General features: G+C 45.8%; 1 long non-coding RNA gene across 5 annotated transcripts in view; it reads left to right on the forward strand.

The window, feature by feature from the left end:
- The first annotated feature begins 3,281 nt into the window (after positions 1 to 3,281).
- LOC134342219 (uncharacterized) overlaps positions 3,282 to 21,971 on the forward strand; it is a 58,615-nt gene continuing 39,925 nt past the window's right edge. Inside the window, exons 1-3 of one of the 5 annotated variants that reach the window (XR_010016978.1) lie at positions 3,314 to 3,392; positions 13,275 to 13,387; positions 20,712 to 20,875. This is a non-coding gene — a long non-coding RNA (uncharacterized LOC134342219). Of the gene's footprint in view, positions 3,393 to 6,311; positions 6,327 to 13,274; positions 13,388 to 20,707; positions 20,876 to 21,971 lie in introns of those variants that run through there. The other 4 variants (XR_010016975.1, XR_010016973.1, XR_010016979.1 and 1 more) reach the window with 4 other exon arrangements.

Consider the following 21,971-nt stretch of genomic DNA (forward strand, 5'->3'; position numbering starts at 1 on the left):
TCTCACCCAGTTTCCTGTGTCCTGCACCTTGGGTGTAACTCACCTCTCTTCATGTCATATCTATCACCCCCTCCAACTCCTGGATGATCCGGAATTCATCCATTTCAAGTTCCAACTCCTTAAAGTGCAGGGTTACAAGCTGCAGCTGGATGCACATCTTGTAGGTGAGGGCATCAGGGACACTGGAGGTCTCCCCATCAATGTCCCCTCTAATTTGTAATTACCAGTGTGCACATAAAACTTGTATTGTGTATTTTTTTACCCAGTGACAACATGTGCCCAGTGAATTTTATATAGAGAGTTATTCGTTTTAATAGCTAGCAAATCACTATCAATAAGAACTTTGATCTCGTCTGGGTTTGATCAAGTTCATCTGCACTCGGACACAAACCCTGTAACAGGCCTATAGAGGGTACTGAAGGATTTTCTCACCAGAGCTTGTGCACATGTTCCATATGTGGTTTGCTTGCCAAATGATGCTTAAAAAATCATATTTCCAAATATCACTCCACCTATTCCCACTTGCAAATTCTCCAGCAACTTTTGCATCACCGCAATGAACACAGGTAACACCAGTTTCTGTATTGTACGAGTGGTGATTGATAAGGTAGAATGAGATGTTATACAGCTCTCATTACATGCACAACTGTTTGAGTGATTATGCAGAAAGTTTGAAGTTAATAACTCATCTCCTTCTACCTTAGGCCACGAACTTATCACTCACCCCTGCTGTCGACGACTTCTGCAGGTCCAAGACGCCGACTTCTACAAAGAAGGGATCGTATCCTCCACGACTGCTGGACTAAGTGTGTAAATGTAGGATGGGACTATGTAGAAAAATATATGTGCTAGGTTTTCTAAGGTTGACTCCTTCTAGGTCACAAACATCTATCAATCACCCTCGGATGTAAATATTTCCCCTGAACCCTCCCCCAAGTGCCTGACGGTGGTGAACTCATTGATCGTAATACCAAAGAATATGAAGGGAAGGGCACATTTGTGATATGAAAGCTATTTTTCCCCCACGGTAAAGATGTTTGATATCATTATCTTCCCAGAGAGAATGAGTCAAAACTTGTCACTTTGCCCGGACCATTGGCCCCGCTTGCAGGGCAACAGTCTGCCGGTGTTTGCCCCCCAATGTGGTGAATCGCCACCACCGTGGGCTCAGACATTTCCACAGATGAGCCCCTCCTGTCCCCACCGGGACAAACATCCTGTCCGCCCCCTCTCTCACCGTCTTCATCCTTTCAATAAAATCCCCCTCTCCCTCCCCGGGGAACCGGCCGAGCGGTCTCCTCCTACCTCTCAGCGACACATCAGACTCCGGCCGCAGGAGACGCTTCACAAACGCCCCAACTTCCCTCGGAGGGAAATGGAAATAAATCAGAAAGCGGACATTTACTTTGGGATTTGTTCCGCTCTGATGAGGAGTTTGACACTTGGGCGGCGAACGGAGTCAGCGGGGGTAACGCCCTCTTGGCCGGTCCGCCTCCGCGATTGGTTGTAACCAGTGATTGATATCGCTTCGCACCAATGGGAATAGCGCAGCTCCTGAATCCTCTGTTGACAGCGGTGGGGGAGGAGGCTGGTCACGTGATTAGTAGCCCAGCCGTTAAACCGATAAAGCTCGAGCACAGCAGCGCGTGGGTGACGTGAGACACAGCGCATGTGAGGGCAGATCCCGGTGTGGGGAGCCCATGTGTGACGTCAGGCGCGTGGGTGCCCTGTGTGACGTCACCTGTGGGGAGCGCTTGTAATTAAAAGCACCTTAATGGACGTTTCTTCTGATTTCAGTGGGACAACAACATTAATCACGGGTTTCATCACTGAATCCAGTGTTGTGAGATGTAAAGTCCCCTGTTATGTGTCCGGCTGTGCCGTGTTGTTGGTGGAGTGGGCAGCGTGGTGTTTGTCTCGATTCGGGTCACAACACCAGAATTGCCAGCGGGGTCCACACACAGTGTATTAGTGAACAGAAAACCTCTCGTCCCTGCAGTCTCTGTCTCCTGATAAACTCAACACCCTGACAATCTGGACCATAGACACCCCTTCCTCTCAGAGTCAGGGGATCACTCAGACAGCTGATCAAAGAGAGGAATTATATTTATTGGTCATTAAAGTTCACCCAGATTCGTTTGGACGGATTTGATATGGACTTCGGGGGTCACAGTGAAAGGGCCGGACGGCCGAACTCTCTCCGTTGTCCAAACATCCTTCCAGGTGAGGCGACACTTCACCTGTGAATCTTCCGGGGTCGCCCGTTGTGTCCGCTGCTCCCGATGCGGCTCCTCTACACCGGTGACACCGGCTCCTCCGCAGTTGTGCGGGGTCGGGTTGTTTTTTGGGGGGGATCGATGTTATTGTTCCCTTTTGTGGGAGGGGTGGGTTTTGGGGGTTGATGATCGGGATGCCGTTCATTTTTATACGGGGGTGGGGTGGGAGTTTGATTTTTTTTCTCTCTGAACGACTTTCATGTTCTTTGTTTGTTTCGTGGCTCTCTGGAGAAAAAAATACTCAGTTGTTTATGGATATCTGCTTTGATAATAAATTAACCTTTGAACTATCCGTCCAGAGCGGGACTTCCCGGTGTCCAAACATTTTCATTCCCATTCCCATTCCCTTTCCGACGTGTCAACCCATCTTGATGTGGCCACCCTCAGGGTCCAGGCTCAGCACCTCATTTTCCGTCTGGGTACCCTCCAACCTGACGGCATGAATATCGATTTCTCCTTCCGGTGAACAAATCTCCCCCTCACCTCTTCCTCCCACTCCCTCTCTTCCTCTCTGACTTTTCACGTCCTCTCACCTGTTGATCACTTCTCTCTGGGTCCACTGCTCCATCCCTTTCTCCTATTCTCCACTCTCCTCTCCTATCAGATTCTATTTTCTTCTGCTCTTGAGCTTTCCCACCTACCTGGCTTCACCTATCACCTTCCAGCTCGGCATTTCCTCGCCCGCCCCGATTTTATTCAGATATTTCCCCCATTCCATCTCAGTCCTGAAGGAGGGTTCAACTGAAAACGTCAACTGTTGTTTCTTTCCGATAGATGCTGCCCGGCCTGCTGAGTTCCGCCAGCATTTTGTTTGTGTTGCTCTGGATTTCGAGCATCTGCAGACTTGTCGTGTTTGTGATTTACCTCTCCGTTGTCACTCCCGCCTCCGGCCACTGGTGGCGCTGCATTGACCTCCGGCCACCGGCGGCGATGTGCAGACCTCCGGCCACCGGCGGCGATGTGCAGACCTCCGGCCACCGGCGGTGATGTGCAGACCTCCGGCCACCGGCGGCGATGTGCAGACCTCCGGCCACGGGTGGTGCTGCGGCGAATATCCTGCTGACCGTCGGCCCGGTGCCCATCACAGTTGTCGCCGGCGGTTCTGCTATCGGGGAGGTGAGTAATGGGGGTTTGTGTAAATCGGGGGTTTGCTGCAGTTGGAAAGGGCCGGGACCGAGTCCTCCCGGACGGCTGCAGACTCCGGGCTCTCCGGTCCCGCAGCCCCGGTTTTAGCTTTGCGCCCGAGCCCGGGCTGTGGGATCAGTTAAGTTGTGGTTCCCAGGCTGGGAGGGGGTTTGGGGTGAAGGGGATCTGTCTGTGTGTGTGGGTAGAGGTTACGGGTGGACTGTGGGTGTGGGGTGAGTGGTCGGAAAGATGTGGGACCCCAGGCCTGAAAGGGGACGGTTGTTAGAAAGTGGGATGTCCTTTCAGCAGGGGTGCAGTGCTAATGTTTTTAGGTGCCGGAGCTGACAAAATGCTTGTCATTTCCTATATCCCCTCTATCTATATATATGTCTCACCCAGTTTGTGTACCTGCTGATTTCATGTACTGGGCAACGTCCTTGCCCCATTCGAGTAATGAACAGGTAAACAAATTGAGTGTGGTGTGTATATATATATATATATATATATATCTTATTATGTCAAAATCAGATTTATCAGGTCACAGGCAATTGACGTGAAATTTGTTTGACTCAGCAACAGCAGTTCAATGCAATACATAAATACATATTCTGGCATAGATAATAAATAAATTAAAACATAATAAATAGAAAACTAAATCATTATGCATAATGAATAGATTGTTAAAAATGTGTAAAAACAGAAATGATGTATATTAAAAAGTGAGGTAGTGTCCAAAGCTTTCAAAGTCCATTTAGGAGTCGGATGGCAGAGGGGAAGAAGCTGTTCCTGAATCACTGGGTGTGTGCCTTCAGGCTTCTGTATCTCCTGCCTGATGGTAACAGTGAGAAAAGGGCATGCCCTGGGTGCTGGAGGTCCTTTCTAATGGATGCTGCCTTTCCGAGACACCGCTCCCTGAAGATGTCCTGGATACTTTGTAGGCTCGTACCCAAGATGGAGCTGACTAGATTTACAACCTTCTGCAGCTTCTCACGGTCCTGTGCAGTAGCCCCTCCGTACCAGACAGTGATGCAGCCTGTCAGAATGCTCCCCATGGTGCAACTATAGAAGATTTTGAGCTTGTTTGTTGTCATGCCAAATCGCTTCAAACTCCTAATAAAGTATAGCTGCTGTCTTACCTTCTTTATGACTACGTCAATATGCTGGGACAACCAACAGGAATTCTGCAGATGCTGGAAATTCAAGCAGCACACATCAAAGTTGCTGGTGAATGCAGCAGGCCAGGCAGCATCTATAGGAAGAGGCGCAGTGGACGTTTCAGGCCAAGACCCTTCGTCAGGACTAACTGAAGGAAGAGTGAGTAAGGGATGTGTGTTGCTTGAATTTCCAGCATCTGCAGAGCCTGGCCTGCTGCGTTCACCAGCAACTTTGATGTGTGTTGCTTGAATTTCCAGCATCTGCAGAATTCCTGTTGTTCATGTACTGGACAACCTCCTTGCCCCATTAGAGTAATGAACAGGTAAACAAATTGAGTGTGGTGTGTATGTATATATGTGTGTGTGTGTATATATATATATATATATATATATATATATATATATATATATATATAGTGTGTGTGTATATATAATGTCAGAATCAAAATCAGGTTTATTATCACAGGCAATTGACGTGAAATTTGTTGACAGCAACAGCAGTTCAATACAATACATATCCTGGCATAAATAATAAATAAATTAATACATAATAAATAAAGTAAATCATTATGCGTAATGAATAGATTGTTAACAATGTGTAAAAATAGAAATGATGTATATTAAAAAGTGAGGTAGTGTCCAAAGCTTTCAAAGTCCATTCAGGAGTCGGATGGCAGAGGGGAAGAAGCTGTTCCTGAATCGCTGAGTGTGTGCCTTCAGGCTTCTGTATCTCCTACCTGATGGTAACAGTGAGAAAAGGACATGCCCTGGGTGCTGGAGGTCCTTTCTAATGGATGCTGCCTTTATGAGACACCGTTTCCTAAAGATGTCCTGGATACTTTGTAGGCTAGTACCCAAGATGGAGCTGACTAGATTTACAACGTTCTGCAGCTTGTCACAGTCCTGTGCAGTAGCCCCTCCGTACCAGACAGTGATGCAGCCTGTCAGAATGCTCTCCACGGTGCAACTATAGAAGATTTTGAGCTTGTTTGTTGTCATGCCAAATCGCTTCAAACTCCTAATAAAGTACAGCTGCTGTCTTACCTTCTTTATGACTACATCGATATGCTGGGACCAGGTTAGATCCTCAGGGATCTTGATGCCAAGGAATTTAAAGCTACTCACTCTCTCTACTTATGATCACTCTATGATGATCGGTACGTGTTCCCTCGTCTTACTCTTCCTGAAGTCCACAATCAGCTCTTTCGTCTTACTGACATTGAGTGCCAGGTTGTTGCTGTGGCACCATTCCACTAGCTGGCATATCTCACTCCTGTACGCCCCCTCGTCACCACCTGAGATTCGACCAACAATGGTTGTATTGTCAGTAAATTTGTAAATGGTATTTGAGCTGTGTCTAGCCACACAGTCATGTGTATACAGAGAGAAGAGCAGTGAGCTAAGCACACACCCCTGAGGTGCGCCAGTGTTGATCGTCAGCGAAGAGGATATGTTATTACCAATCCGCACAGACTGTGTTCTTCTGGTTAGGAAGATGAGAATACAATTACAGAGGCCCAGGTTCTGCAACTTCTCCATTAGGATAGTGGGAATGATGGTATTAAATGCGGAGCTGTAGTCGATGAACAGCGGCCTGACATAGGTGCTTGTGTTGTCCAGATGGTCTAAAGCCGTGTGAAGAGCCATGGAGATTGCGTCTGCCGTTGACCTATTGTGATGACAGGCAAATTGCAGTGGGTCCAGGTCCTTGCTGAGGCGGGAGTTCATTTCAGTCATAACCAACCTCCCAAAGCATTTCCTCACTGTCGATGTAAGTGCGACTGGGCAATAGTCCTCAAGGCAGCCCACATTCTTCTTCTTTGGCACTGGTATAATGGTAAACCAAGATGAAAGAAATATATCAATTCCAGAGCTCCACAGAAATATAGTGATAGTTCAGAGATTAACAGGATTTTAGCCTGTCACTACAATTCAGTGCCTAACTGGTACAATAAAACATATAATACTTAATAATATGATAAAGTATTGCACTGTTGCACTCCCTAATATCATAAAATATAATTATCAAGCGAGTAAAGAAAAAGACACGAATCATGTATTTTACCGATTTAAAAGTAATTACCTACTTACCAAATGCCACCAATGAGAAGTTTCGCAATAATTTCCACAAAGGGTCAGGCGTAATATGTGTTCGGGAGTCTGAAGCAACTCTTGTCCTGGTGTCATCTGCTGATCTGTGGTACTGCAGCCATGTTGTGACGTACGGCTCAGGATTCCACTGAACTAGAGGAGGTCTGTGTAGTTTAACAAACATAAGCGCTGATACATGATCTATGACAGGGGTCCCCAACCTTATTTGCACTGCGGACCGGCCGACCGGTGGGGGGGGGGTGGATGGGGGCAGTGGGGTTGCCAACGGACAAGAGTAGCAGTCAAATACGTTCTGTTTAGAAACATAGAAACATTGAAAATAGGTGCAGGAGTAGGCCATTCGGCCCTTCGAGCCTGCACCGCCATTTATTATGATCATGGCTGATCATCCAACTCAGAACCCTGCACCAGCCTTCCCTCCATACCCCCTGATCCCCATAGTCACAAGGGCCATATCTCACTCCCTCTTAATTATAGCCAATGAACTGGCCTCAACTGTTTCCTGTGGCAGAGAATTCCACAGATTCACCACTCTCTGTGTGAAGAAGTTTTTCCTAATCTCGGTCCTAAAAGGCTTCCCCTTTATCCTCAAACTGTGACCCCTCGTTCTGGACTTGCCCAACATCGGGAACAATCTTCCTGCATCTAGCCTGTCCAATCCCTTTAGGATTTTATATGTTTCAATCAGATCCCCCCTCAATCTTCTAAATTCCAACGAGTACAAGCCCAGTTCATCCAGTCTTTCTTCATATGAAAGTCCTGCCATCCCAGGAATCAATCTGGTGAACCTTCTTTGTACTCCCTCTATGGCAAGGATGTCTTTCCTCAGATTAGGGGACCAAAACTGCACACAATACTCCAGGTGTGGTCTCACCAAGGCCTTGTACAACTGCAGTAGTACCTCCCTGCTCCTGTACTCGAATCCTCTCGCTATAAATGCCAGCATACCATTCGCCTTTTTCACCGCCTGCTGTACCTGCATGCCCATTTTCAATGACTGGTGTATAATGACACCCAGGTCTCGTTGCACCTCTCCTTCTCCTAATCGGCCACCATTCAGATAATAATCTGTTTTCCTATTTTTGCCACCAAAGTGGATAACTTCACATTTATCCACATTAAATTGCATCTGCCATGAGTTTGCCCACTCACCCAACCTATCCAAGTCACCCTGCATCCTCTTAGCATCCTCCTCACAGCTAACACTGCAACCCAGCTTCGTGTCATCCGCAAACTTGGAGATTCTGCATTTAATTCCTTCTTCCAAGTCATTAATATATATTGTAAACAACTGGGGTCCCAGCACTGTGCCTTGCGGTACCCCACTAGTCACTGCCTGCCATTCTGAAAAGGTTCTGTTTATTCCCACTCTTTGCTTCCTGTCTGCCAACCAATTCTCTATCCACATCAATACCTTACCCCCAATACCGTGTGCTTTAAGTTTGCACACTAATCTCCTGTGTGGGACCTTGTCAAAAGCCTTTTTGAAAATCCAGATATACCACATCCATTAGTTCTCCCCTATCCACTCTACTAGTTATATCCTCAAAAAATGCTATGAGATTCGTCAGACATGATTTTGCTTTCACAAATCCATGCTGACTTTGTCCGATCATTTCACCGCTTTCCAAATGTGCTGTTATCACATCTTTGATAACTGGCTCCAGCAGTTTCCCCACCACCGACGTTAGGCTAACCGGTCTATAATTCCCCGGTTTCTCTCTCCCTCCTTTTTTAAAAAGTGGGGTTACATTAGCCACCCTCCAATCCTCAGGAACTAGTCCAGAATCTAACGAGTTTTGAAAAATTATCACTATTTCTTGAGCTACTTCCTTAAGCACTCTAGGATGCAGACCATCTGGCCCTGGGGATTTATCTGCCTTTAATCCCTTCAATTTACCTAACACCACTTCCCTACTAACATGTATTTCGCTCAGTTCCTCCATCTCACTGGACCCCCTGTCCCCTACTATTTCTGGAAGATTATTTATGTCCTCCTCAGTGAAGACAGAACCAAAGTAATTATTCAATTGGTCTGCCATGTCCTTGCTCCCCATAATCAATTCACCTGTTTCTGTCTATAGGGGACCTACATTTGTCTTTACCAGTCTTTTCCTTTTTACACATCTATAAAAGCTTTTACAGTCAGCTTTTATGTTCCCTGCCAATTTTCTCTCATAATCTCTTTTCCCCTTCCTAATTAAGGCCTTTGTCCTCCTCTGCTGAACTCTGAATTTCTCCCAGTCCTCAGGTGAGCCACTTTTTCTGGCTAAACCGAGAAAGACTACAATGACCATGAAGCCTTCCGCGGGCATCAGTGCACATGCATGACCTGCTGGGTTTTTTTTCCTGCGAAACGTTTTTGGTGATTCTGATTGCGGGGGTGGTATTAATCACGACCGGAATATAGGTGATAAGTGGTTAATACACTCAATTTCGTTTCTAAAAAAGTTTATCTAACGAATTTAATATTAAACACACAGCGCATATTTTCCTTGCATGAATATAGTGATTAGCCAATTATCAGGGGAGGACAGGGGAGCTTGAAGTAAGTGTGGAACGAACTTCCAGTTGAAGTGCTAGAGGCAGGTTCGATATTATCATTTTTAAAGAAAAATTGGATAGGTATATGGACAGGAAAGGAATGGAGGGTTATGGGCTGAGTGCAGGTCGGTGGGACTAGGTGAGAGTAGCGTTCGGCATGGACTAGAAGGGCAGAGATGGCCTGTTTCCGTGCTGTAATTGTTATATGGTTATACAAGTCACTTATAAGTCAATAGCATCATAACATTTTAAGTAACGTTTGGGTATTAAATACTCAGCGCATATTTTCCTTGTATGGACATGTAAAATCATTGCAACGCAGCAATATCGCTGAATCAGTGGGAGCCCTGGCTTGTTTTCCTGCAACAAGACGATCCTATCGAGGGGTGACGGGAAACAGTGATACTTGAAGGGTGTTCCTTATGTCCAGTCTATTCCGCAATTTAGTTTTCGTTGCATTCATTGCGGAAAACTCCGCTTCGCAGAAAAATGTTGGAAATGAAAGCAACGTTTTCAGTGCTTTCGTAGCTATCTCAGGATATTTAGCAAACAACAGGAATTCTGCAGATGCTGGAAATTCAAGCAACACACATCAAATTTGCTGGCGAACGCAGCAGGCCAGGCAGCATCTCTCGGAAGAGGTACAGTCGACGTTTCAGACCGAGACCCTTCGTCAGGACTAACTGAAGGAAGAGTTAGTAAGAGATTTGAAAGGGGGAGGGGGAGGGGGAGATCCAAAATGATAGGAGAAGACAGGAGGGGGAGGGATGGAGCCAAGAGATGGACAGGTGATTGGCAAAGAGGATATGAGAGGATCATGGGACAGGAGGTCCGGGGAGAAAGAAAAGGTGGGGGGAACCCAGAGGATGGGCAAGGGGTATAGTAAGAGGGACAGAGGGAGAAAAAGGAGAGAGAGAAAAAGAATGCGTATATAAATACATAACGGATGGGGTACGAGGGGGAGGTGGGGCATTAGCGGAAGTTAGAGAAGTCGATGTTCATGCCATCAGGTTGGAGGCTACCCAGAAGAAATATAAGGTGTTGTTCCTCCAACCTGAGTGTGGCTTCAACTTTACAGTAGAGGAGGCCGTGGATAAACATGTCAGAATGGGAATGGGATGTGGAATTAAAATGTGTGGCTGAATGTGTGATCGTTTTGCTGAACACCTACACTTTGTCCTCCAGAGAAAGCAGGATCTCCCAGTGGCCACACATTTTAATTCCTCATCCAATTCTCATTCTGACATGTTTATCCACGGCCTCCTCTATTGTAAAGTTGAAGCCACACTCAGGTTGGAGGAATAACACCTTATATTTCTTCTGGGTAGCCTCCAACCTGATGGCATGAACATCGACTTCTCTAACTTCCGCTAATGCCCCACCTCCCCCTCGTACCCCATCCGTTATTATTTTTATACACACATTCTTTCTCTCACTCTCCTTTTTCTCCCTCTGTCCCTCTGACTATACCCTTTGCCCATCCTCTGGGTTCCCCCCCACCCTTGTCTTTCTCCCTGGACCTCCTGTCCCATGATCCTCTCATATCCCCTTTGCCAATCACCTGTCCAGCTCTTGGCTCCATCCCTCCCCCTCCTGTCTTCTCCTATTATTTCGGATCTCCCCCTCCCGCTCCCACTTTCAAATCTCTTACTCACTCTTCCTTCAGTTAGTCCTGACGAAGGGTCTCGGCCTGAAACGTCGACTGCACCTCTTCCTAGAGATGCTGCCTGGCCTGCTGCGTTCGCCAGCAACTTTGATGTGTATTGTCAGGATATTTAGCCTTGACTTTGATCCAGAATGCCGGCAAAGATGTTATGTCAAACGTACTTTTCAGCCCACCGTCATCTGCAAGCTCGAGGAGTTGATCTCCTTCCCGCGCTGACATGTATGACGCGCGGGTAATGATCTTGCGTGCATTCAAGCTCAACAGTGGGCTTGACAGAGATTAAGGAAAGGTGCAGCTGATTTATATCGCCAAATCATATCGTTTCCTCGTGGCCCGGTAGCACATGCTTTGTGGTCCGGTACTGGTCCGCGGCCCGGCGGTTGGGGACCGCTGATCTATGAGAATCCTTGAGTGTGTTGTTGTTATTATCAAGTTGATGTGACTGAATCCTCTCTCACACTCAGCTGTACTAATAGGAATAACTTGTGAACAGCTCAGTAATGGGCGTAAATCTTGGAGGATGCGGAGTCCACGATCCTCCACATAATCCCTGAAGGCATTTATTACAGAGGAAGAAGAAAGCTTCAACCTCTTACAGAGAGATGATATTGCAGCTTCTCCATAATTCTCCATCAGACAGAAGGTACCGAAGCATCCGGGCTCACATGACAAGACTGCGTAACAGTTTCTTCCCCCAAGCCATCAGACTCCTCAATACCCAGAGTCCAGACTGACATTCACATCATTTATTATTATATTGTAATTTGTCCGCTACTGTGCCTATTGTCTTGTTTATAAATTATTGTACTGCCCTGCACTGTTTTTGCACACTTTATGTTGTCCTGTGCAGGGCTGTAGTCTAGTGCAGTTTTTTAATGTTGTTTTTACGTAGTCTAGGGTAGCCTTGTGCTGTCTCACATAGTCTAGTGTAGTTTTGTGTTGTTTTATGTAGCACCAGGGTCCTGGAGAAATGTTGTCTCGTTTTTACTGTGTACTGTACTAGTGGTTTATGGTCAAAATGACAATAAAATATGACTTGACTTGAAAAAAAATTAAGCAGTATTTCAGCCGGCCAGTTATCTTTATCAAGGACACACATTTCATTTAGCAGGGGATTAATACATACTTTGAGGTTTAGAAGTTTGAGAACCTTTCAAGGATATTGCCCTGAACATAAGGTGCTACAAACTGTTTATAAGACCAGTAAGAAACTATCGATAATTAATGGAGACACTTTTGTTGTTGCTTGTTAAGGTAATTTCTTCAAATTTCCCCTTTTCAACTGCCTCTTGAGCTTCTAGAGTTTTTGTACCAGGTTGGTCTTTCGGTCCATGCAGTTGGGTCAGTTTGTCTGCATAAACAGTCGTAGTAGTGGCGTTTCTGTAAACACTCAGACAGTAAACCAAGTTCATGCAACGTGTCATACGTTAGAGCTCAGTCCAATAGAAACTGTTCTGAAGACTCTTTTCAACAGACCTTCATAAGTTTTTCTGTCACTCCCAGATCTTGTTTCATTCTTCATTGCTTTTTCAAAATGAAAACACAGTGCTTCATAATTCTGTCACACTGCTGAAACTGTTCGAAACAAGCTAGCCACGCACCTGGTGCCCAGAACACAGCCTGTTTTGCAAATTTGTTGTTCTAGTTGAGAGGCACATTAAGACAGTTCCTTTTGATTTAGAAGTGATCTACTGTAAACAGAGTACAATTTATCCATAAATGATTGAAAATGGTTTATTCTATGAACTTCTCTCACTGAATCACCAACTGCAAGTTCTAATCCGTGACTAAGACCGTGCCAATTTGTCACATCAGGGTAATGTTCCTTGAGAATTGTAGCAACACCAGATTTGACACCAGGCATTATGTTCACCCGATCACTAGCAAATGCTACAAGGTTCTGTTTCAAGTAAGAGTCATCAAACCCATGGTTCTTGAGATAATTCAAAAGATGCTCTACAATAGTTGCAGCTTTCTGATCAGGCAGTTCAATTAGATCTAAAAACATAAAATGGGGATCACCTTCTTTATCACTTTTCAAATAAAGTATTCGGGCAGTCTTAATGCTCAGGATTGTTGATTCATCAATGAGAACAGAAAATTTGCCATTTTTTCTGTTTGATATGCTAGCAAATTTTCTTTTTCATATTAATGGCTACTGTTGCAGTCAGAAGTTTACAAACACCATAGCCAAATACTCAGTTTTACACAATTTCTGACATTTAATCCAAGTAAACATTCCCAGTCTTAGGTCAGTTAGGATCAGTACTTTATTTTAAGAATGTGAAATGTCAGAATAATAGTAGAGGGTGTAAAAGAGGTTTACCAGGATATTGTCTACATTAGAGGACATGAGCTATAACGAGAGGTTGGACAAACTTGTGTTGTTTTCTCCAGAGCGGCGCAGGCTGAGGTGAGACTGGATGAACGTTTATAAGATTACGAGAGGAATAGATAGAGTGACAGACGATATATTTCTCCTGGGCGTTGAACTGTCTAACACATTTAAGGTGAGAGGAGATGTGAGCGGCAAGTTTGTTTCTTTCTACATGAGTGGTGGGTAGCTGGAGTGCTCTGCGTGGGGTGATGGGAGACCCCACCAGTCACGTGATCCCATTTGCCCCTCGCACTTAACAGCAGATATAACAAGTTCTTCGCGCATGCTCACAGTCTCCAGATGGGTTGTGCTGAAGTGGATCTGATGTTGGCCGTGAGCCCTGAACTGAGGGCCATTTTGTACCAAGTTATCTGGGCTCGTCAAAAATGTGTAGACTTCACTGAACCTGCATTGAATGATCCAAACCAGGAGCCCAGGCTGTCTATTTCCGCAGAATTGAAATGGGAGTCCTGCCCACAGCTCACGTGAGGCTGTTTCCCGCAGATCTGCCCTGCCTTCCACTTTGTGACGCAAGATCATGTGGTGTGTGGTGTGTGCTTATAGTCCCTGGATGGGTGGTAATGCTTCCTCCATGTTGTGTTGGGGAAATCTGATGTTGGCCCCGAGACCCGTTAACTTCCCCCAACTCGCCTGGCTTCCTGAGGCTCCTCGCATTTGTCCTTGAGCTTTATGGCTGTTGTGCCTTCTCCCCGATTAGGGTGGGTGAGAAAGGAGAACGTCCCAGGTTTTGGGGTTCTTTGATTTCACTGTCGGCTTTACCGAGGGACGGGGAAGACTAGGGGGGAGAATGGTTTCTGTGATGTGCTGATCTGTAGCCAAAGTTCTCTGCCGTTCCTCACAGTCATGAGCAGGGTAGTTACCATACAAAAGCGTGAAGTGTCCAGATCAGAAACTTTCTGTTGTGTGTTGATAAAAATTTGGTGAGGGTCAAAGGGCATATGCCAAAGTTCTTATTGTTTGTTCTAACTTGGTCATTTTAGGATCTTTTGTACGGTAGTATTTGAGATTAATTCAGTATCTGTGTATTGCTGGAGGACCAACAGTGATTGTCCTTGATCCCTTCTCCTACCTGGTTCCATCTGCTCATTCCTGTCCATCTTGTTCAACCTCTGTCCACTTTCCTAACCCCACTTCAGTGATGTATACCAACCATCTAGGTCAACCTCGGTCCACCCTGTATCCCACCTCCTCAATGTTATATATCAGCAATCTTTCTTCTAACCTTGTCTTCATTGTGAAGTGTTATTTTACACCTTTGGCCTTGCTGAGTTATTTCCAGAATCAGTTTTTGTTAGCTGGAATGCCAGAGGGTCACCAGGTACCAGTTCTGTTGTGCATTGGTGTGGAGGTGTTAGTTTTTGAACTGTGACTGGCTGACACACTGCAGCATTTTACTGGCAGCAAAGAGTACTGGGAGAGTTGGTGCTCAGGCTATAATCCTGTGATCTACATTCCAGGCATATGGAACTGTTGGTGTTTTGGCTTTGACATTGGTTAGTGCTTCTACAGATGGGGCTGGATGGTAGTCCTTCTACAATGAAGCAGAAATTTCGAGCAGCTGGACGTTGGTTGTGGGGAAATCCCGGATTGCACTACCCAGTGTGAGATGTGGGGACAATGTGTGAGACTGTCAGGGTCGGTGAGTGGCAGATTCAGCTGTGTGACTCTGAGGTTGGGTCCTGGGATATCACAGTTTTTGATCCAGGTAAAATGGACCCGGGGAATGAGCTGCTTGGGCTTATGAGGTTTTGAGTGAGTATTTCTGGTCTGGGATCAGATATTTGTTTCTGGAGTTCCTTTGGAAGCAATGACTGCTAATCTGAGAAGAAGATGAGTTCCCATTCCATCCTCATAGGGAGAGGCTATGAGTAAATGGGCTGTTCCATGTTTACAACAGTAGAAATAGACCCGTGAGTTTGGTGTTCAAACTGTGCTTGGAAACCCCCCCTCACTGTCACCTGTCTGTCACTCCGTGGAAATCAAGCAGAATCTCAAGTTGCTGGAGATCTGCACTAAAAACAGAAAATGTTAGAAGTCATTCTGAGGAAACGTTATTAACCTGAATTGTAAAGTTTGTCCCTCTACCCACAGCTGTTCCTTACCTGCTGAGTGTTTCTGGAAATTCCAGTTTCTTTTTATTACATTCACCCTGGAATGGTTGATATTTCCTGAAATGGACCTGTTTTAACCTGGAAATGGAAATGGCTCGTTCTGTGATAGTAAAACAGTAAAGAAAGCACAACTTTTCCCTATAAATATTTCTGGTACCAATTTGTTATTCCTGGAAATGTGTTCGGTCCCGTTGATGATAACAAAGTTGATAAGAATAATCTCAGGAATGATCGGCTTTATGTATTGTTATGAACCAGCAGCAATAGATATGAAAATGAGTCAGGCTTTATAAGCAAACAACAAAATTTATTAATCTCTGCTCAAAAACACAGAAAAGTAAACAAATGACGAACATAACTGGAAGTTAACAGTTATGCGGCAATATCTAACAAACAGTCAAACTTAGAAACAGTTCTCATTGAAGCACAGCCTTAAAGCGGTAAATTCAGAAGTCCAAGTGATTTATACAATCATTAAGGAGAGGCTTCTCCGAAACAACAATTCCTTTGAGAAATGACAAATCTGTTGATCACAGTGGAGAGATGCCTTGTCAGACGAAATCACGAAGAAATAAAGTGTCTTAAAGTAACTGACCTTTTGGCTGGAGGGTGGTCACTGCAAAAACCTTCCCGACCTTGCAAGGGTTTAACTCGAACGTGCATGCCACAATTTCCGGAACGAAGATTCAAAAAGTTCGATCGCTTCCAAATCGCTGAACAACATTAACTTTATCCAATCCTTTGGGTTTGGATAACGCTGGTAATGTCTTCACTCTCCGATACGAGACTGTGAGGGAAAATAAACGTACTGAACGACATTAACTTTACCCAATCCTTTGGGTTCGGATAACCCTGGTAATGTCTTCACTCTCCGATACTAGACTGTGAGGGAAAATAAACGTACTGAACGACATTAATTTTACCCAATCCTTTGGGTTCGGATAACACCGGTAATGTCTTCACTCTCCGATACTAGACTGTGAGGGGAAAATAAACGTGTAACAAACAAAACCGGTGACGTCCAGCACAACAGCCGACCGGCAACAACGTGGTTGCACCTTTAAATAACAAGAACTGCGTCACAGTGACGGCTTTTCTTTTATACCATGCCATCACATGACATTACATCACTCCACTGTCACAAGACCATTCCATCATCCCACTCACAAGACCATTCCATCATCCCACTCACAAGACCATTCCATCATCCCACTCACAAGACCATTCCATCATCCCACTCACAAGACCATTCCATCATCCCACTCACAAGACCATTCCATCCTCCCACTCACAAGACCATTCCATCATCCCACTCACAAGACCATTCCATCCTCCCACTGTCACAAGACCATTCCATCCTTCCACTCACAAGACCATTCCATCCTTCCACTCACAAGACCATTCCATCCTCCCACTCACAAGACCATTCCATCATCCCACTCACAAGACCATTCCATCATCCCACTCACAAGACCATTCCATCCTCCCACTGTCACAAGACCATTACATCATCCCACTGTCACAAGACCATTCCATCATCCCACTCACAAGACCATTCCATCATCTCACTCACAAGACCATTCCATCATCCCATTCACAAGACCATTCCGTCCTCCCACTGTCACAAGACCATTCCATCATCCCACTCACAAGACCATTCCATCCTCACACTGTCACAAGACCATTACATCATCCCACTGTCACAAGACCATTCCATCATCCCACTCACAAGACCATTCCATCATCCCACTCACAAGACCATTCCATCCTCCCACTGTCACAAGACCATTCCGTCCTCCCACTGTCACAAGACCATTCCGTCCTCCCACTCACAAGACCATTCCGTCCTCCCACTGTCACAAGACCATTCCATCATCCCACTGTCACAAGACCATTCCATCATCCCACTCACAAGACCATTCCGTCCTCCCACTCACAAGACCATTCCATCATCCCACTCACAAGACCATTCCATCCTCCCACTCACAAGACCATTCCATCATCCCACTCACAAGACCATTCCATCATCCCACTCACAAGACCATTCCATCCTCCCACTCACAAGACCATTCCATCCTCCCACTCACAAGACCATTCCATCATCCCACTCACAAGACCATTCCATCATCCCACTCACAAGACCATTCCATCATCCCACTCACAAGACCATTCCATCATCCCACTCACAAGACCATTCCATCATCCCACTCACAAGACCATTCCATCCTCCCACTCACAAGACCATTCCATCCTCCCACTCACAAGACCATTCCATCCTCCCACTCACAAGACCATTCCATCCTCCCACTCACAAGACCATTCCATCCTCCCACTCACAAGACCATTCCATCCTCCCACTCACAAGACCATTCCATCCTCCCACTCACAAGACCATTCCATCCTCCCACTCACAAGACCATTCCATCCTCCCACTCACAAGACCATTCCATCATCCCACTCACAAGACCATTCCATCCTCCCACTCACAAGACCATTCCATCCTCCCACTCACAAGACCATTCCATCCTCCCACTCACAAGACCATTCCATCCTCCCACTCACAAGACCATTCCATCATCCCACTCACAAGACCATTCCATCCTCCCACTCACAAGACCATTCCATCATCCCACTCACAAGACCATTCCATCATCCCACTCACAAGACCATTCCATCATCCCACTCACAAGACCATTCCATCATCCCACTCACAAGACCATTCCATCCTCCCACTCACAAGACCATTCCATCCTCCCACTCACAAGACCATTCCATCCTCCCACTCACAAGACCATTCACAAGACCATTCCATCCTCCCACTCACAAGACCATTCCATCCTCCCACTCACAAGACCATTCCATCATCCCACTCACAAGACCATTCCATCATCCCACTCACAAGACCATTCCATCCTCCCACTCACAAGACCATTCCATCATCCCACTCACAAGACCATTCCATCCTCCCACTCACAAGACCATTCCATCCTCCCACTCACAAGACCATTCCATCCTCCCACTCACAAGACCATTCCATCCTCCCACTCACAAGACCATCCACTCCATCCATCATCCCACTCACAAGACCATTCCATCATCCCACTCACAAGACCATTCCATCATCCCACTCACAAGACCATTCCATCCTCCCACTCACAAGACCATTCCATCCTCCCACTCACAAGACCATTCCATCATCCCACTCACAAGACCATTCCATCCTCCCACTCACAAGACCATTCCATCCTCCCACTGTCACAAGACCATTCCATCATCCCACTGTCACAAGACCATTCCATCCTCCCACTCACAAGACCATTCCATCATCCCACTCACAAGACCATTCCATCATCCCACTCACAAGACCATTCCATCATCCCACTCACAAGACCATTCCATCCTCCCACTCACAAGACCATTCCATCATCCCACTCACAAGACCATTCCATCATCCCACTCACAAGACCATTCCATCCTCCCACTGTCACAAGACCATTCCATCCTCCCACTGTCACAAGACCATTCCATCCTCCCACTCACAAGACCATTCCATCTTCCCACTCACAAGACCATTCCGTCCTCCCACTCACAAGACCATTCCGTCCTCCCACTCACAAGACCATTCCGTCCTCCCACTCACAAGACCATTCCATCATCCCACTCACAAGACCATTCCATCCTCCCACTCACAAGACCATTCCATCCTCCCACTGTCACAAGACCATTCCATCATCCCACTCACAAGACCATTCCGTCATCCCACTCACAAGACCATTCCATCATCCCACTCACAAGACCATTCCATCCTCCCACTCACAAGACCATTCCATCCTCCCACTCACAAGACCATTCCGTCCTCCCACTGTCACAAGACCATTCCAGCATCCCACTCACAAGACCATTCCATCATCCCACTCACAAGACCATTCCATCATCCCACTCACAAGACCATTCCATCATCCCACTCACAAGACCATTCCGTCATCCCACTGTCACAAGACCATTCCGTCATCCCACTGTCACAAGACCATTCCATCATCCCACTCTCACAAGACCATTCCATCCTCCCACTCACAAGACCATTCCATCCTCCCACTCACAAGACCATTCCATCCTCCCACTGTCACAAGACCATTCCATCCTCCCACTGTCACAAGACCATTCCATCATCCCACTCACAAGACCATTACATCCTCCCACTCACAAGACCATTCCATCCTCCCACTCACAAGACCATTCCATCCTCCCACTGTCACAAGACCATTCCATCCTCCCACTGTCACAAGACCATTCCATCATCCCACTGTCACAAGACCATTCCATCCTCCCACTCACAAGACCATTCCATCCTCCCACTCACAAGACCATTCCATCCTCCCACTCACAAGACCATTCCATCATCCCACTCACAAGACCATTCCATCATCCCACTCACAAGACCATTCCATCCTCCCACTGTCACAAGACCATTACATCATCCCACTCACAAGACCATTCCATCATCCCACTCACAAAATCTTACTGTGGCAGGTAACAGTATGAGGAGTAAAGAAAGCACAACTTTTCCCTGTAAATTATCCTGGTACCAATCTGTCTGTTATTCTTGGAAATGTGTTTCGTACAGTTGTTGCTAACGAGGTTTACAAGAATAACCTCAGGAATGATCGGCGTTATGTATGAGGAGTATTTGATGGTTCAGAACCTGTGCTCAATGGAGTTCAGAGGGACGGTGGGGGTGGTGGAGGGATGTATGGTTAAGTAAACCTACCGAATGCTGAAAAGCCTGGATACAATGGATATGGAGAGGATGTTTCCATTAGACAGACAGTCTGATCTGACAGCAGAGTCTCTAAATAAATATGCTTCCCTTTAAAACTGAGATGAGGAAAATTTTTTGGCCTAAATATATCTGATCTGTGGAATTTGTTGCCACAGAGGTTGGTTGAAGCTGCCATTTGGGTATATTTATGACAGAGATTAATATGTTCATGATTGCTAAGTAGCTTCAGGGTTACAGAAGGAAGGCAGGAATATGGTGTTGGAATAAAACTCAGCCATGGTTGAGTGGTGGGGCAGACCAGATGGATCGAATCACCAAATTCTGTTCCTGTGTCTTATGTCTTACCATGACTGAATGATGGCTCCTTCTTATCCCATATCGTTTTGTGATGTGTGAGAGAAAGTAAAAGATTGTTCACTGAGATCATTATATTTGCCTTTAACGTTTAAATTTCAGTGAGTTTTGTTCTTAGAAACATTAAGCAGGAATGTTTGGTTCTCAATTTTATTGTTAATGTGCTTCATTATCTTTCATGTTAAAGTTAGACCTGCAGTGAGAGATTTATTGGTAGAAAAACCCCAACTGGAAGCAAACCACGACTGAAGACGAGGGAACAGCAACAAGTGAACCAGCCCGAGGATTGAGAGCATCAACTGGAGAGGACCCATCTGACTCGGAGATTCCAGTGACTCTGTCAGGAGAAAGTTTGGTGAGTCTCATTTACTCAAACTCTGGTCCTTCAGACATTACATAACTGTACAAAGGAAGGTAGGAAATAGTTGGAGTGAGACTGAATGTGCCCAGAAGAACCAGTTATGCCTCTGTTAGACCCAGTTACAATCACTCCAGGTCTGGTAATGGGCTTCCAGCAGCCCAGCCCTTTAAAACCACTCCCATTCTGTGGAAGTGGAATCCGGATAAAGTCACTCAGAGACCGTATAAGTACAAACTCTTTATTCCAAGCACCCGGGGCTTACTCAGTTAGTCGCTCAAACAGGAACAGTCTATGACTGTTCCCACCCAATCCACTAACTGACTAACAATTCCCCTTACACCACAGGTATATCCATCCAGATACCCCCCCACACAAGACAGGCTGGAGACAAAGTTATTTAGTACATGACAGCCCCTAAAGACAAATTACAAGATAGTCATAATGGCTTTCACACACAGAACAGACTGAAGCTGTCCTGTCTGTATGCATGATTGCACAAGGAGATAAGCATCCTGAAACCCCAGCTAGCGACCCTCAAGAAGAAATATGGCTCAGCGTGGCTTAGCACATCTGTTGATCATCAGCAGGTTGTTTCAGAAAAACAGGCTGCTATTGTTTCGCGAAGTGTTAACCTTTTCACATACTTTATCATTAACCCACTACATGATCAACAAAGCAGTAATTTTTTACAGAGAAAGCAACTGAGTACAGCATTGACTTATCAGTGGGTAAGAACAGCGTACAACAGTAATTATAACAATGATATGTACAACTATTAGGCCATAAAGCAATATCATGCCCCACATATTACTGAACAGACTTTCGAAGACCACCATTTCGACCCTTTGGTGAACCCGTGTAAATCCTGCCCTACTTTCTTGATACTGTCAATCTCCTTGGCAGTGTGCTCGGAGAGGGATGTAATGTTAGTAGAGTCATCAGGGATATAGGTGCAGCATTCTGTGTCAGTAATAGCACAGGTTCCCCCTTTCTCAGCTGGGATAAAATCTAAAGCCATACGATTCTGTAGGACTGTTTGCCAGATTGCAAACATTTCAGTGGATATTTCTGTTACTTGGGCCTGTGTTTC

Source organism: Mobula hypostoma, unplaced genomic scaffold (assembly GCF_963921235.1).
Source record: "Mobula hypostoma unplaced genomic scaffold, sMobHyp1.1 scaffold_95, whole genome shotgun sequence".
NCBI classification, from domain to species: Eukaryota; Metazoa; Chordata; class Chondrichthyes; order Myliobatiformes; family Myliobatidae; genus Mobula; species Mobula hypostoma.